General features: G+C 41.2%; 2 long non-coding RNA genes across 3 annotated transcripts in view; one reads left to right on the top strand and one right to left on the bottom strand.

The window, feature by feature from the left end:
• Positions 1-8,063, bottom strand: part of LOC118175101 — a 28,055-nt gene extending 19,992 nt beyond the window's left edge. Inside the window, exon 1 of one of the 2 annotated variants that reach the window (XR_004754876.1) lies at positions 7,572-8,063. This is a non-coding gene — a long non-coding RNA (uncharacterized LOC118175101). The remainder of the gene's footprint in view (positions 1-7,571) is intronic. The other variant, XR_004754877.1, reaches the window with a different exon arrangement.
• A 2,394-nt stretch (positions 8,064-10,457) lies between these two features.
• LOC118175100 lies at positions 10,458-14,747 on the top strand. The gene is made up of 2 exons (XR_004754875.1): positions 10,458-10,632; positions 13,296-14,747. It is a non-coding gene; the product is annotated as an uncharacterized LOC118175100 (long non-coding RNA).
• Positions 14,748-16,557: the final 1,810 nt, after the last annotated feature.

The raw sequence follows: 16,557 nt of genomic DNA, 5'->3' as shown, positions 1-16,557 counted from the left end.
CTTTTGGTGTATGTTATTCAATAATAATCAAAGTGGTCAACAATTTAAAAACAAATCCCTCCAAATGAAACATTGCTGCCTGACATGTTGGATACGGCCCTGTGTGCATGAACAGAAATGGAACAGATTTCCAAGCTGAAAAAGCTTTTTAATATTACTATGAAATTTAAGTCATATGTCTTATGCTGTGTGAGGTTTATAAACAGACACAGTTGGAAGAAGCTTAACATGATGAGGAAAATATTTTAGAGTATGAAGATCAATTTTGAGGTGATTTTAGGACCAATTATTCTGTTCCCAAGATAAAACTTCAGTGCCACTGGTATTTGTGTAGACCCAACAAGAAACTTTGTCATCCACATCGCTCATTGTGTTGTTGCAATAAAACTCCAATTCACATTTCCTCTGGCTGCTCTTGCAAACCATGGTGCTGGTCAGCACAGATGTTTTGGCAGGGAAAGGTGTTAATGAATTGAAATTTTTGCTAATATTAGAATTAGCTGTTTTCATTTCAGTTTCTGACAACCCCAGGAACAAAATGAATCTACACTTGCCAGCTGAAGGGCAAACTTCCAAAAAGGAAGAAGCATTCATTTTCAACTCATACTGCAATCAACAAAGAAGGAAAGAAATGTAACCCCATTGCCTGTTATAGATTTCTCAAGGCAGCAAGAACTGGGGAGGCCCTGGAAACCTAAATAGTTTTCCATGACATGTGCAAAGGAAGTTGCTTTGTAAGGAGAAATTGGAGAGGTCCAGACACAATGACTCTGAGGTTTTCAATCTATCTAAAGCATTTTCTATTGCAGTTTTTAGTGGTAACTAAATGTACGAGTATAACCTAATCACCAGCCTGCTCTTAGTAGGAGTGGGAGAGCTCTTCCTCAATGAGATCAGGTGAGTTCCTTACCTGTGACCATTACTCATTACTGGTTACTTTGAAGAGCAGAACTTCAGTGTTATAAAGTAGTGACTTCAGGCAAGGAGGTGAAGCTGTTGATGTCAGCTGAGAAAACAAGTCCATGGTGGAGTAATTGGAACATTAATGGGTTGTCCTGTGTGAGACTGTGTTGTACTCTCACTGAAGGCCACAGGAGCAGGGGTGAAAAGAGGGATACACAGTGGGAAGTAGATGATTCCAGCATTATGGGCCCATGGAGGCAGCTGAATGGGGAAAGGAGGTAGTTGGGGAGTCAGGCAGTGGGCCCTCTTGTTCTCTGGACACTGCTTTGACCATGGCAACTCCAGTTCACAGCCCCTGGAGTGTTTCCGATTTCTGCAGCTTTGCTCTTTTCAGACAGCAACATCTTGTTAGCAGCAGCAATGCAGGCAATAATCATTCCATGGCTGCTTCCATCTCATAATAAAGCTACAATAGTTCTGACCTGGACTTACAAGAAATGTCACATTCCTTAGGCCACTGTGTGAAAACTGATCCTTGTGATGATAACTGAACAACCATGGAGATGAACTTTGGCCAGCTGGAAACGTCATCTTTCTGTTTCTTGTTCATATGTACTCTTAGGGCAGTTCTGCATGTGCCATGTAGACTACTTCTTCCTTTCTCAGCAGCCTTCCCAAATCCATTTACAACTCATTTCTTTGCCTTATTAAGAACTACACAGAGCCTTCTGCTACCCTAGGATTGTGTGCTCTCACTTCCCACTGCTCAGCACCTCCAACACCTCTTAGCCTTGCTGTCTCAAACCTCTGGACTCCTCTCTCATCTTTTCCAAGCAGCCACGCTGCAATATTGCAAAGGATTATGATGCTCTTCATCATCTGTATCATTCCTGGTTTTGTCTTCCCAAGACTGTGCTTTCAGTCATCCTGCTGCCAGGACACAGCAGAGCTGCCAGCACAGAAGTGCCTGGAGTGAAGGCAGTTGCATTGCTTCTAATCCAGGCACAGGTGTGTGTCCCAGGGAGAGGATGTTGATACACACAACAATGCCCTGCAGAGCAGCCCCATTCACACTTTAACAGAGAAGCATTTTAATTAATTGTCAACAGTTTTTTAATATATAGATTTAGCAGCTCTGCCTGAGTAAATGCTGTTTGGGAGATTAAATTCTGTTTGGATTAATGGCCTCTGACAGCTTTTCCTCCTTTGCAAACAAAGTGGGTTTGAAGTGTAATAAAACAGAGCGTGGGATGCATTGAACATGGAGAGCTGTTCAAGCTGGCAGTAAAGTGAAACATCACCAGGCTTCATCCAGAGGAGTCCACAGACAAACACACCTTCCAGGAACAAAGGTTTTTATCTGATGTGGCTTCAGGCTCTCCACTTCCCTCAGCCTTCCAATACAGTTGCTTATGGCAACATGCAGCAATTGTGTATGGAGTTTTTTAACGTAGGGCTCTGCAAATGGTGGGGCTGACATCTGTGGCATCTGCACAAGGCAGATACTAAACGACTTTGTTTGTTCTCTGTGAGTCATGATCAAAAGGAAACTAATCCACAATGTGGTCACATAACCAAGGTGAGTTCTACTTCCCAGGAAAAGTAAAAGAAGAAATGATGTTGAGTTCAGGGATATCACAGAATCACTGAATCATAGAATATACCAAGTTGGAAGGACCCACAAGTATCACTGATTCCAACCCCTGGCTCCATGCAGGTCTATCAAAAAATCAGAATTCAGACCATATGACTAAGAGTGCAGTCCAAACACTTCTTAAACTTGACTCCATTCCCTTGGGTCCTATCGCTGATCACTAAAGAAAACAGATCAGAGCCTGCCCCTCCGCTCTCCCTTGTGAGGAAGCTGTAGGCCTTGATGAGGTCTCCCCTCAACCTCCTCTTGTAGAACCTGTTTTGATTTGCAGTTGAAATGCAGGCTACTAGCACACACACAGTACTCATCACTCTTCACGGGGTGCTTATATTTGTCATCCACTGAAAACTACCATGTAATGCATGAAAACATCAAGAAATCCAGGAGTGTTGGTAGCAGCAAACTCACTTTAATTGAACAGTTACTTAGATCATATTTTTAATGAACTTGTTGAATTTCTAATCGTTTTAAAGTATAGACTTGAGAACTCTTAAATGCGTGTATGTTTTATTCATGAAAATGAAACTTGAAGTCATTAAAGGACGTGGATTGTATGACAGCTTTATGAACATTAAATAAATGATTTTAACAAATGTTTCAAAGTGTATTAAGAAGTAATTATCAAATAACTTGTTAATGATATTCAGGAGCTATGTAGGATGATGACAGACCATTGCTCTGAACTCTAAGTCCACATGTAATTATTTTGGTTCTAGGAAGGAACTAACTACAGCTTCTAAGGCAAGGAAAACTTTCATAAGAAATACCACTCAATAACTAACAATGATCATGATTAATGACACTGTCAATGATGATTTAACCAAAAGACATTTTTGAACTTGAAAGTGTACCAAAAATCATTTGAAGCAAAAGTTGTTTTCCCAAATCATGTTATTTCATAGCAAAATAATTTCCTTTGACGTACACAGAAATTCTCTGTCTATCTGAACATGGATTACCCTTTAATACAGAAAGAGATACAATAGTTAGAGATAAGGTATACATTTTCAACAGTAACTCACTGAAGCATGTGGTGGATCAATGGGAGCCTTTAAAACTAAAATGTGTGTCTCCTTTCTAAAGGTCTGCTTTAAATCAACCCCAAGTTGAGATACAAAACACAGAGGGGAAACTATACTAAAAACTGGTGTAAAAGTTAAATTGCTATTGTTCATGAAATTTCAAGATTCCAAAATTTTATTTTGCCATAAAATAAGTTACAAATCAGTTTTCAAAAATCTCTTAAATATTCCATTTTAACACTATCTAAACACTTTGTTTTGGCTGCATTTCTAAAACTGACTTTATAAACATCAAATCTATTATCCATAAGCAGATTTTCTATGTTATACAGCTATAAGCATTAGGCTGGCCACAGTGCTTCCAGGCACAGCTCTTTTCCAAATAGCTGTGTTTTCCAGCATCCAGCTTCCCTGAGAATTGTATGTGTTTCTTTGCATAGTGCAGAGAAGCAGTGACTGATTTTTCTAAAGCATGTCCCATGTCTCTGGGTGCGCATTCCTGGTGCACTGTGAACATACAGATACAGTGGTAAAGGATATTAGGGCTCCAGAAGCCACAGGTTGTGGGGAACATGCTGCAGATATGCTAATGTGACCCTGCAGAGTGGGGCCTGTATGTCTGAGTAGCTCTGCACTAAGTCCTCAGTGTGCTGGTGTCATCCTTGCATTTTGTTACCCAAGGTGTTCTGATTCCCTCTTGCTGCATATAGTAGCTTGTTTTATACTAGCCAAATAATAAGGGCTACAAATAATAAATTAATTTGGCTAAAGCCTGTGTATATAGGCTGTTTTACCAGGGTCTTGGCAAATGTTTTCAACATCACTGCAGAAAACAAAGGGAGATTCTCATTGTCGGTAGGGATTTGAACCATTTAGGAAGTTAAGAGCCTTTTGTGTATCAAGCAATTCTCTGAATAGAAGAATTTATTTTAGTTATTTGCTTATTTATCTGGGATTGAAAAAAAAATCTTACTGTAATGAAGGCAATGAACTAATGTGACCCTTCTGAACCTGAAGGTGTTTGATCTACAAAGTTCTAAACTCAGCCTCAGTCTACCTTTATTTGGAGCCATGAACATGTGAAATAAAAGCTGTCTGTTTTGACTTAGAAAGATCAATGTGTCACATCTTGCTACTGCAAAAGAAAGTTTGTTTCCACACCCAGTAATATGTCTGGAAAGGCATCCTTAATTCTTTCACCTGGAGAAACAATTTTCTTATCAGAGAACTACATCGAGTTATTCTGGTACAATTTACCTGTGGTATATCATGATACATGTAATTTCATTTGCCATTCACTTCCCCGTTTTTGATATTTTTCTTTCAACCTTTATTAACACTCAGGTCACAATAACAAGCCAGAGGCACTTTCTTTCTGTTTCAGATATAGGTACTACACTTGTTATATTGCAGTCATACCCAGTCACCCCAAACCTACTAAATCTACTGATTGCATTTGCTACAAGAAGCGCTGTTTAGCATGCTAAGTCTTTCCAATATACTGGATTACTGAATACTCTTCTCTGGACTTGATTATCTCAGTTACTCTGATATCTACTCTCACTCTAATTATGACTTCTCACACCCATGAATTTGTTCCCCTCAGCCAGCCCATGGTGAGCAATTTCTACAACATTTGAACACCAAGTACTTGTTTCATTTTGCATATTACCTGAACCTGTCCTTAATCTCATTTCTACATCGCCATTATCACAGCTACAGATTTTTCCCTGTTCTCATTTTGTTTGAAAGACAGGAGAAACTTTGCCTCTTTGCCCTCAGTATCTTTTCCAAGAGGTCCAACTCTGACATTTGCATCATGTTCCTGCATTTTCTGATGCCAGAACATTATTCCCTGTTCCTCAAAACTCACTTCAACATAGTAAACTTAGCTGAGCCATTAATTTCTTATAAATTGTCTGTTACATTCAATAAACATGCCATGGCTTCTTACAGTCCATGATTTAGCTCTTTAATAAGCACATGTAGGAGTCTAAAATCTGCTGATATTAAAGCCTTCAGAGACATAGCAAATTATAAGTTTAGCTTTGCTTTCCCAAACATGTTCTTTAATGCTGGAAATTTTAAACAGAACAAACATAAAAGCAATTGTGAACAAATTGGCCATGAATATGAGTAGTTTAGCATACAAGAAGTTCCTAACCAGAAGAAAAATGGCAACCTTCCAAAAGCCAGGGGCTAGGCTCGGGGACTGGGAATTCCTTCCAATCTTTTTGATCTCTTAAGAAACTAAATACTAACAAAATTCTGTGAAGAACATTAACAAGGAAATATTATAACTTGGAAGACCTCAGATAAGTAATGACCTGGCCAAATTATTCAAGCCCATGTTCTTCTGGATACCATGATTTCTCTGTGGTCTGCTTTCCCACCGTCAACCATCAGCAACAGCAATGCCTCAGGCCAAGAGATGGTGGAAGGATAAATGTGTGTAACATAATGAAGTGTGGTGGTGTAGATGTGCTAAAAAGAGCATGTCAACTTGAAAAGCTGTTAAGTCTGTCACATCGGTTTCCCCTCAACCACAGAGAAAGCAGCAGGAGGAGGAAGAATCCTGTGTGAAGACCATGTAATAACCTCAATAGATGCTGTGCATGGGGATAAAGTCTGGGCAGTGTTGCTACAGATTCCAGGAGAGCTGGCATGTCTGCCCAAAAGAGGAATTAGAGGCTAGTTAGTGGAGAAAGCTAAAGGAAAATAAACCTTAGGCTGGCTGTTGGGGGGCATGAGTGATGCAGGACTGCACAGAACTTTGAGACAGAACCTCAGATGTGCCAGGGATATGTTGCTTGGGCTCCTAGCAGTACATAATAAGATTTTCATGTGCACAGTGTAGAGCTGTTCATCTGTCCCACCCTACCCAAGGCCTGATGTGTGTGTTTGGAGAGGGCAGGAAGCTGCACGTGAGAGGAGTCAGACACAGAAAACCAGAGAACATCTGGGGAGCAGGAGCATCCTTCTGCCTCTTTTGCCCACAGGCTGTGGTGGCTGCTGGGGCTGTCCCTGCAGAACCTCTCTGATCTCCCAGCCCAACCTTTGCATTTCACAACAAGGAACTCACAGAGCCCCATAGTTCTCCTACAGAATCTATACAGATATCAAGTGGCGATTTAACGACCAATAGGCTCTTCAGCACAGCAAAAATACATTACTCGGTGTGAAGATACTGAAATACTATCTCACTAAGAGAACCAAATTGCTCTACCTGTTAGCGTAAAACTGTTTTCCTCAGATAATGGGTTTTATCTTCAGCAGATTTGATGGTTTGTTATAAAATAATGTTAAGCACAATGAAATAATAAGCAGCTGGTATGTTTTCTTGTAAAAATCACATTAAAGTTGTAAACATCATAAAAGCATAGCATTGCTATTGAAAGAAATGGGTGATAGAAGAGTTATTTTTTTCCAATAAATATTTTGTAGGTCATGTATTTGGAATGTATCAATTATTTATCTCCCTATATGGTTGAGATGTGCACTTTAATAAAATGTAGAAAGGTTTTTAATTTTTCTGAACAATGAATGCAATTGATTTTGTGACCAGCATGAAGAATAGATTGACTCTAATGTCTTTTTCTTGTAGTATTTTGTATTGTTTTATGTGGAAATCTCAAGTTTAATAGATTTTTAAAAAATATTCCACTAAAATGGTCAGAGAGAAGGATAAATCTTATTAACTTAAAATTCTTCATTTTCCGTATGCAAATATGTGAGGATTGTCATTATCTTCTCTTTCATCTGAATCACAGTGTTTGTCATGTTTATTTGTTCTGCATTTTCATAAACATCTAGGAGTATTAATAATTTAGAAAATATATTTAATTTTGGTGTAATGAATTCATGCAGGCAAAATAAATATGCAGGGTAAGTAGTCAGTATGTCTAGTAGCTATTAAGAACACTTTACACTTTTTGTTCATATCTAGTTGAAATATGGGAACCTGAGTTAAGCAAGCAGGAGCAGTCTCTCACCTTAACACCTCATTTTAGTGTAAATCCAGGGTAGCCGGGGGAGTTAACTCTAATTTATATCCATGCATTTCAGCAGCAGGCAGAGTTCCAGGCATTACATTGAAATTGCTCCTTACTTACAGTGCACTGAGCAGCGCAGCTTCTTTCTCTCTTTGGGCTGTCACGTACTAGTGTCTGGCAAGCTCAGTTCATAAAAGGGGTGGTTCTCAGTCAGCCACAGGCTCGTTTGCCTGTGTCTCCTCTCAGGAACCATAGCCAGTAGCCAAAGATTACAGGAACAGAAGAAAATCATGTAATGATAGTTCCCCAGGGAAAAATCTCTCCAAGTGCCATGGGCTTGATGGCATAGGGAAGTCCTGGCACCATAGTGTTCAAAGTCTTTTCTGGATTTCCTTCTGAGAGTTTGATGAATCTCTTCTGAACCAGTGTAGACTTCAGCATGGATGATCTGTGGCAGCGAGGTTCACAGGTAAATTGTATGTGAGCATGTGGTAAAATAGCTCCTTCACTGAATTTTTAACATACCACCCTTGGTTTCATTGATAGACACAGTTTCTTATGTTTAAAGACGCAGTGAGCAGCCATTCTCTGTAGGAACTGATTGAGGAAAATGCCTTCATCCTGAGACACAGGACTTTTGCAGATGTCATATTGCTTTAGTTAGCTTTGATTAATGCCTAGATACATACAATTTAGATTTGCACATGGTCTGTCCTGATGCCTGACATTTTGAGCTTATGGTACAAAAGACTATGCACAGATTACAGCAATAAGACATGATTAAAATGTTAGCTTTGAAATTTCCACTCTGTATAGTTAAGATTTAACACGAAATCTTTTTTGGCACTATTCATGGTAAACATTTTGTTGACAAGAACACAGCCTGAAATATCACATTCATAATTCCTTTTTGTCTTTGTTTCAGGCTCAAGCTTCAGGACTGAATCCCCTCTTGTAACAGCAGTGCTCGAACGCCAACATACATGACAGCTTTTCTAAGACTCACATCTAGCTGCTTTCTTTAATTTCTGATGTGCCTCGATGTTCCTGGTGAGGTTCAGTGTTTGGGACAAGACTGAAGCATTCCCCCATCCAACTCAGTTTCTTGAATTTCTCCATCTGACAGCATGGCTTTCAAGCATTAAGACAAATGTTCAGCTTTCCTTGCTTTTCAACAGTAAATTTCTGACCCCGTTCTGAAGCTGCATTCAATATATCTTCAGAGCTCAATCTCTACAGGATTTCTCAAATATTATTTCAATACATTTGAATTAACAAGAGGTTTCCTAGAAAATTCTTGAGTCTGGCTGAAAATATTTGTGCCATCCAAAATGTCATAGTTTAGCAGCAGTATTTTCTTAGCTTAAAAGTTCATTATAATAGCTTAAGTACTGTTCATTGCTCTCTTCTTTAAAGTCTACCACCTGCTATGGAAGCATAATTTCTCCCAAACCATTACATTACCTAAGTGACAAGTATTTTACTTTAAAACTGATCCATGAGAATGCTCTTCTGAGTCTGAATTCTGTTTAAAAAACAATCCAACAGAAATTTAAATTTTTTTGAGACTAGTTTCCCTACCAAAACTGGAAAAGTCCTAGAATGGTTTTCTTTCTTTAAAAACAAAACAAGCAAACAAACAAACAAACCACAGATGATACCTTTATATTCTTTACTGTGACCAGCAAACAGACTTCCTATGATCAGACAGCCCCTGAAGGGTCTTCAGCCATAAAACCCCATGTCACGTCTCACTGATGCAGAATGCTGATGGGGTGCAGATGCGTGGCTCAGGCCATGATACAGTGATGTCCTACCACATTAGTGCAGCATAGTGATCAGCATAGCGACTTCTTTAAGGAGTTTGTAACTCACACGTGATATTGTGCAGTTGATCTGAAACTAGAGCCACTGCAGTGTATCAATGTATTTAGGGGTGACATACACCAGCCTTAGACATCTGAGCTCATCATCACTTTCTATAGGTGGTGACATCAGTCTGGGGATGGGATGAAAGACCTTCTTGGTGTTGTCTCTTTCTAGTCACCAGGTATGTGACTTACAGGGGTCTCTCTAGAAGCAGAATGTCCCCAAAGCCTTGGTCTATGGGGTGGGCAGAGGACCGAAATGAAGCATCTGTAGGGTTTGAGCATGGCCAGGGTTGGAGCATTTGCCATCACCTTCAGGAACTTAGAAGAGTGGCAGAAACAGGTGTCTGGGACACAAAGTAAAATACAAAGACTTTTCAGGATGAGGGGTTTTTGCCAAGCAGTTCCTTTCCTTCCTGACTGATCAAAGGGTGTGGGTCGGGGGAAGTGCAGGGTTGCAATTCAGAGAAGATTTATTGACATTTAGAATTTGCATCAGCTGACTGTCTTCTTGCTGTGAAGAAAACTGTCCACACAGTGAAGCTATGATAACGTGAACATCGGGCTTGCACTTTACCCCAGCTACACGGGAAGGCACAGGATAATGAACTAGGTAGTAAACATGTCCACTTGTCTCAGAATAGGGGAGGACAATTAATGAAGAGCAGAGCTGCAAGACAGCAACTACAGGAGAGTGGTGGCACCCAAACACTGGGTGAATCAGTTCCGGTTTTGCACAAGCCCTGTTCTGCCCTAGAGATTTGGAGCATAGGCAACAGGGGAAAAAGAAAAAAAAAAAAAAAAAAGAAAAAAAAAAAAAAAAGGAGCTTAAAACTAGCCATTTCAAAACACTGATCACTGTAAAAACACTGATTTTGTTAGGGAAGGAAGAAGATTAGAAGATTTACATTTTTATATGTGGGTGCTCTGTTGTGGTGGCTGTTTGTTTTTATCACTGGGGAAAGCCCAGGTGCTTCCAATGAAAATGAGATGTTTCAATGCAAATACCTAATTGGCTCCAGAAGCCGTCTCCCACAAAGGTTGGTCCACACTGCTGGGCTGACAGAGGCTGCTCTGCATGCTGATGCATACCCTCAGACTGGGGCTTGGTGTCAGGACTTTGGAGAGGAGAGCATGAGGACCTTCACTTGGTGGTGCACCTTGGACGACTTTCACTGCCCTTGGTGTGTGAGGTAGTGCCACTGCAACCCAGTTTGGGTAACAAACACAGGGAGAGCAGGACACCACAGCTCAGCCTTCCCCTGTACCCTGAGATCTGGGCAGTAGAAGAGCTGTCATTTTTACCAGAGTTTCACCACGTTTGGCCCAGAGGGAGGACAAAAATGGCTGCAGATGCATCTCTGCAGTCCTGCTTTCCCCATCAGTATTGCTTTTTCACCAGCTGCTCAAAAAAAAAAAAAAAAAAAAAAAAAAAACACTGATGACTCAGTGAAAAAGCCTGTGACACAGGGGAAAAGCTCTAAAAAACCTTCCTGTTTCTCAGCATGAAAGCTATTGCCAAATTGTGCCTACCTGGAGCCTCAAAGATGAGAGGCTAAACAGCCCTCTCGTGCAGGAATGTGCTTTTTTGTGTCTGTAACTGAGTTGTATTTTGTCCTGCTCTGGATACCAGCCACTTGCTGATGTCCAAGGCTGGGGCTGCCTACAGTTCAGTGACATGGTTTCTATTCTGAGCTCCCCTCTCTCCCTAAAGACATCATTGCTTTGCTGTGTGCTGCAGAGGTCCTTTGTGGAAAGTTAATTTGGAGAAGAAAGAGAAGCCAACTAATTGATCGAAAATGTCATCTCCTTATATACCTTTTTTGCTTCTGAAAATGAAGATGAATATTGTGTGTGTTTTATGTTGAAACAGACCATTTAATACCAAACCAATAATAGCTGAAGACTAGATATGCAGTCCAGGGTGTCCATGTGTGGTACAGTATTGAGCAAAAGATTGAATGAAATAACAAAGTTTAAGCAGTCAGAATCAATATTGAGGAGGTGTCCTTTAGACTGGAGCTGTTTAACTGAGCCAGATAGCATCAAGGTTGAAAAAGAAATTGGACAGAAGCAGGGAAAAGACACAAGGGCATGAATTTTAAGGTCTCTTTATTAGCACAAATGTAAGTTTATACCATGGCTAGACGGTGGCTGCTCATATGACCCCCACACTGAATCTCTGCCAGTGCTCTGCATAAACAATGTCATGGGGAGGGCAAGTGGTGTGTTTCTGCTCAGAAGGTGCAACAGCAGATGAGGAGGAAAGGGAATGACAAGCAGCCCTAGATGTGGAGCCTGGCCACATGTATGCATCTTGCTCCCATGCTGAGGATGAGCCTGGGAGAAGCAAGAGGCAGGGCTCCCCTTTCCTGGGTAGACAGAGTATGTCCATGTGTCCAGAGGAGCTCTGCACAGGCTGCAAGGCACTCTCAGTCTGGCAGACTTCCATGACAGCCTGCCAGTGCCATTATGTGAGGAGACGGATTCAACATGTCCACATGGTCAGAATCAGTTCTTTTCACAGATTGTAAGAACAAGGTCATGGCTAACCATTGCAATTCACAGCATGTCTCACTCACTCTTTATGTCTAGGCACCTCAACTCTGCTGTTAGTTCCACCATGCAGAATCATTTCACTAAGTCCTTTGTCAAGCCCAGCCTGGGAATTATTTGCTTTAATTGTAAACTGGTGGACACATTTGCAATCCAGCTTCAGTGCTGCAAAGGAGTCCAGGGACAGATAAAGAGGTGCCAAGTTTTTCTTTAGCCTTTAGGGTTCATTTTGCTGTCAGGCAGGACAGGAGGAAATGTTTTAAACTAGGCATAATTTTTCTCCTTGAATAGTGACTGGAGAGAAGATCCTGCTTCTTGTAGTACCTTACTTTCTGGCTTCTCCCATCATTCCCATTAGAGTGGCTCCACTCAGCTGGGTCTGGAATTGTGTGTTTTCCCATATGATGTCTGGTTGCAATAGAGAATCTACTTCTTTTAGATCCAACACACTTCTACAGGTATGCATTGTATGTGGAGAAGCAGCAGAGAGTTTAGGAGAGGAAAAGTCCAGCAGAGGCACCAGTGCTAGTTCCATCATGAGTGCTGTTTAGGGTGATGCTGGAGGAGGGTGAGTTTCACAAAGGGTTCCTCCACTGTCCCACCTTAATGTACTTGCCTGCACATAGAAAGTCACGTGGACTAGACAACAAAGACTTTGTCCTTTATGGCTGGGACATTAGAAGAAGTAGATTGATTTAGCCGTGAGTTGGCTGTAGATAGGTAGCACTGAATCATGAAACACGTCTTTAGCAGGAAAAAGATCCACAAGATCCTGTGACTGTAAAATAACACAAAATACAATTCTACACTAACAGGTTTCAAATTTTAGGAGTGAGACTGCAGTATTTATCATGATCCTACTAGGGAGGTGGCAGTTGGTTTGAAAGGATGGCTATGATATCTGTGATAGTTTTCTCTAAAAGTGCACCCAATTGAATGTCTGTGGCTCTAGTTTCCAGCTATTGAATCTCTTGGAAAAACACCCTGGGGAGAGAGTAGCACTGGGCTCTACTAAATGGAGTCTGTATGATGTCACCCTACAGGCTAGAAAATATATATATGTAGCAATTATTGCTTTAGAAATCTTAACTTGAATAAACAGGTTGAGATACTGATAATGAACATCTATCAGTTTAAAGCCTGTGAACTCTTAAGACAACAAACAGAGCACTCCCATATCCATTTTCCACTGATGCCAGGGCTACTGCACCTTTTTTTTTTTTTTTTTTTCTTTTCCTGTGTGTGTTTTTGGTTGGAGGTTTTTGTTTGTTTGTTTGTTTTTGTTTTTTACTTTTTCCAGAAGATGTTCTTCACAACCCTTTAGACAAAACTGTCTTTATTGGTCATATTGGTCAGAAAGGATCTCATCAATCCAGAAGCAGAGCATCATGGAAACTACTCAGAAGCTCCTTCTTGCAAGCCCCCATCAGATCTGCAGTCTGCAGAACTGCTCAAGATCTCTGTTCTCATCACACTCACAGAGCAAGCAGAGTTTTCTGTACCCTGAAAACAGAGAGAAGCCTAGTGCTGAACCCATGTTCATTTCTGAAATGTGGAAAATGTCCAGGTGCTGATAGAGGGCAACAATATAATCTATCAGACAAGCAAGGTAAAGAAAGAGAGGGATGAATAGAGAGACTGAGCCAGTGTTCAGAAGTGTGTACCCTGTTCTCCCTCAACAGAATGAAAGGTAGTTATGGACAATTCATACTCTGTCCAGTTCAGGAAAAGAACATCTTAAATCATATTCCCCTCTTTCTATATTTGAGTCCAAGGGTCAGACCCAAGTGAAGTTATTCATTTCCTCAAAGCTGACCACATCAGCAGCACCTGTCAGCTAACTCCAATATCTTTGTATTTTTATGCCTATTACAGGCCCCAAAAACCCCTTGAGAGAGGGAGGGAGAGAGAATGGGAGAGGGAGAGAGGAAGAGAGAGTGATTCTGCCTGAATGCACAAGGATCCAGAGGATGAAACAAGCAGCAGTTTATGGGAGATGCAGGATAACAGACAATCCTGATGGCACAACCTACAGGAAGAAGGATGAGTGAATGAGAAAAGGCATTGTAAGAAAATTCAGGTACAGAGGCTGAGCTGGGAATCAAGCCCCTGGCAATTAGAAAGTAACACTGAAGCCCAGGGGATCTTCACTGCAGAGGAATACCTCATGCACTGCCCTTGGAAGAAACATCAAAGTTGACTCCCATGGTGTCAGGATTGCAACACCACTGAGCTGGGCTGCCATTGGGTGCATGAAAAAGCACAGAAGGCAGCTTTGAAAAATACCTCGTTCTCTTCTTGGTGCTTCCCAGAGTAGGAGCAAGAGTGGGAGTGGGAGAACAGCAAAATGAGAGAAAGGGCTGTGTTTAAATCAATCCTTGCATGTTACCCAAGGCTCAATCTACATGCAAATGCGAGCAGAAGCTGTGATGTTCCTGGTGGGGATGCAGTACACTATTCCCATTAGAACAGGAACAAATCTACGTACCTCCTTTCAGTCCTTCCCTACCCCTGCTCTTCCTTTTCTTATAATAAAGCCATGTAAAAAGGAGCTCTGTTTTAGTCCTGTGCTTCCACTGCTTAGTGCAGAGACTCCTGCTCTGGATGTCTCTGAGGGCACCAGGCACCAGGCACCAGGGTTTATCATAGTATTCACCCAACAGACCGTTCACAGTTAATAAAAATCACCCTAACTAAAATATCCATATTCATAAAAAAAAATAGGCAGTTTGATAGCTTATCTGCTTGAAAAGTAGCTCACCTGGGACAAGTATTTTGCAAATGCCATTAGCCAAGCAGGGTTCAGGAGTTTTCTGATTTAGCCAATGTACCTTTTATTTGGTAATGTGGTATGGAAGGGGAATAAATCGCCCCAGCCTGTCACTCTGTAGATACACATTGCACCAAGTTCAATTGTTCCAGCTTTCTGCCAAGTGGCAGGCTTGCCAGCTAGAGACAACAATGTTTAATTTATGAAGGGCTGAGTTTTAATCAGTTTTTTATTGTTTGTTCCAGCAATAGATCAGTTTAATGGCAGTCTGAAAAATGCACCATAAGCAAATCTCACACATGCCATTCTTCTCCACGTTAGATATCTCACATCAAAAGTTTGACATCAATGCATGCTGGGAAATAGGCAACCTGTGAAACTCAATGTTTAAAATAAGTGGCCAAGCTACAGTTCTTATGGAATTTGTGGGTTGGTGGATACTGCAGCAATAAGGGCAGATTTAGAGATAAATCTGTATTCCGAGCCTTTTCACACTGAATCATAAGATTCCTTTTTATAACCCAGAAAGCAGACACATTACTGCGTACCTCCCTCAGGCTTGGTCATGAAGCTGTGGGTGGAACCTTGTCTTCAAGCATCAGTGCAGTACAGCCAAGCTTTACTGAAGTGGACCTTTGATGAGACCCCAGGCCAGCCCTTGGCTTTTTTTCATATGTGGGACTCCAGCTACAAAAAAACACATCAATCTCCCTCCAAGCACACCCAAACCCCACCATTTCTAGTGAAAACCTGGCCAGGCCACACGTGCCACACGTGCTGTGCCATGAGCCAGAGCAGCAATAAAGTTCTGTTGCTCGGGCAGAATTGTAGAGAAGAGTGATGAGCCCTGGCTCAGGTCATTTATTTTACAGTCAAAGGAAGATACATGAAACACATTTGCTGCTCCATTTGTCAGGTCTATTTTCAGCTGATTAAAGATGTAAGAGGCCTGGGTCTGGATCCAGCCTGAGCATGGAGGGATTGGTGCAGGCCTACATCTGTTTTTTGAGAGGCACTCACTGAGAAAAAGGAATTAGTTGAATCAAATCTTGTGTGACACCAAAGCAAGTCCAGAAAGCGTGGTTATTACCACTGCCACGCAAAGGCAATGGGAACTGAAAGTCCTCATTACTTTGCAGAGCTGTATGAGTTGCCTTGGTTACTTCTCTTCTCTTCCACAATTATAGATGTATTCATCTCTGTCTTTGGCTCTCATGGTGATGCTATAATAATTGTTTCATGATAGGAAAATGGCGGTCAGTTGCCCAAACAGTGCCAAGATAAATTAGGCAATGAGTATGAAGAGATTCATCAGAAAAAGAAGATTAAATATGTTTTACAGAGGAACAAACATTTCCTGTCCTTTTTCTCTTCTGCAGAATATGCAGACTTGTTTGACGTTTGGGCTGTGCTGGTTGTGACTCTGATGAAAGTTGACACATTTCACCCCCCACATTAGGGATGCAGTCAGGAACACGTGCCAGGCAAGGCAGGAGTCATCCAAATTGTGACTGTGCAGGAGGCTGCACCCAAGGGTATGGCAGGATGAGAATGAATTGTCTAGAACAGTGAGTGTGAAGGAACAGAGCAGCCTGTGGTGCAGGACAGTGGACAGTGTAGGACTTCTTAACCTGTGAGAACCCCATTTCCTCAAAGTTTAATTACTACAATGGTATCAGAGGTCCAGCTGCTCAGAGAGGAAGCTGGTGAAAACAAAGCAGAGCACTCTCCATAGCATCTGTGCAGTTTAGGACTTTTTTTTTTTTTTTTTTTTTTTTTTTAGAAGGGGCTT

This window comes from Oxyura jamaicensis, chromosome 15 (assembly GCF_011077185.1).
Source record: "Oxyura jamaicensis isolate SHBP4307 breed ruddy duck chromosome 15, BPBGC_Ojam_1.0, whole genome shotgun sequence".
In the NCBI taxonomy this organism is placed as follows: domain Eukaryota; kingdom Metazoa; phylum Chordata; class Aves; order Anseriformes; family Anatidae; genus Oxyura; species Oxyura jamaicensis.
The sequence above is the reverse complement of the archived record's forward strand: the minus strand, read 5'-3'. Positions and strand labels throughout refer to the sequence as shown.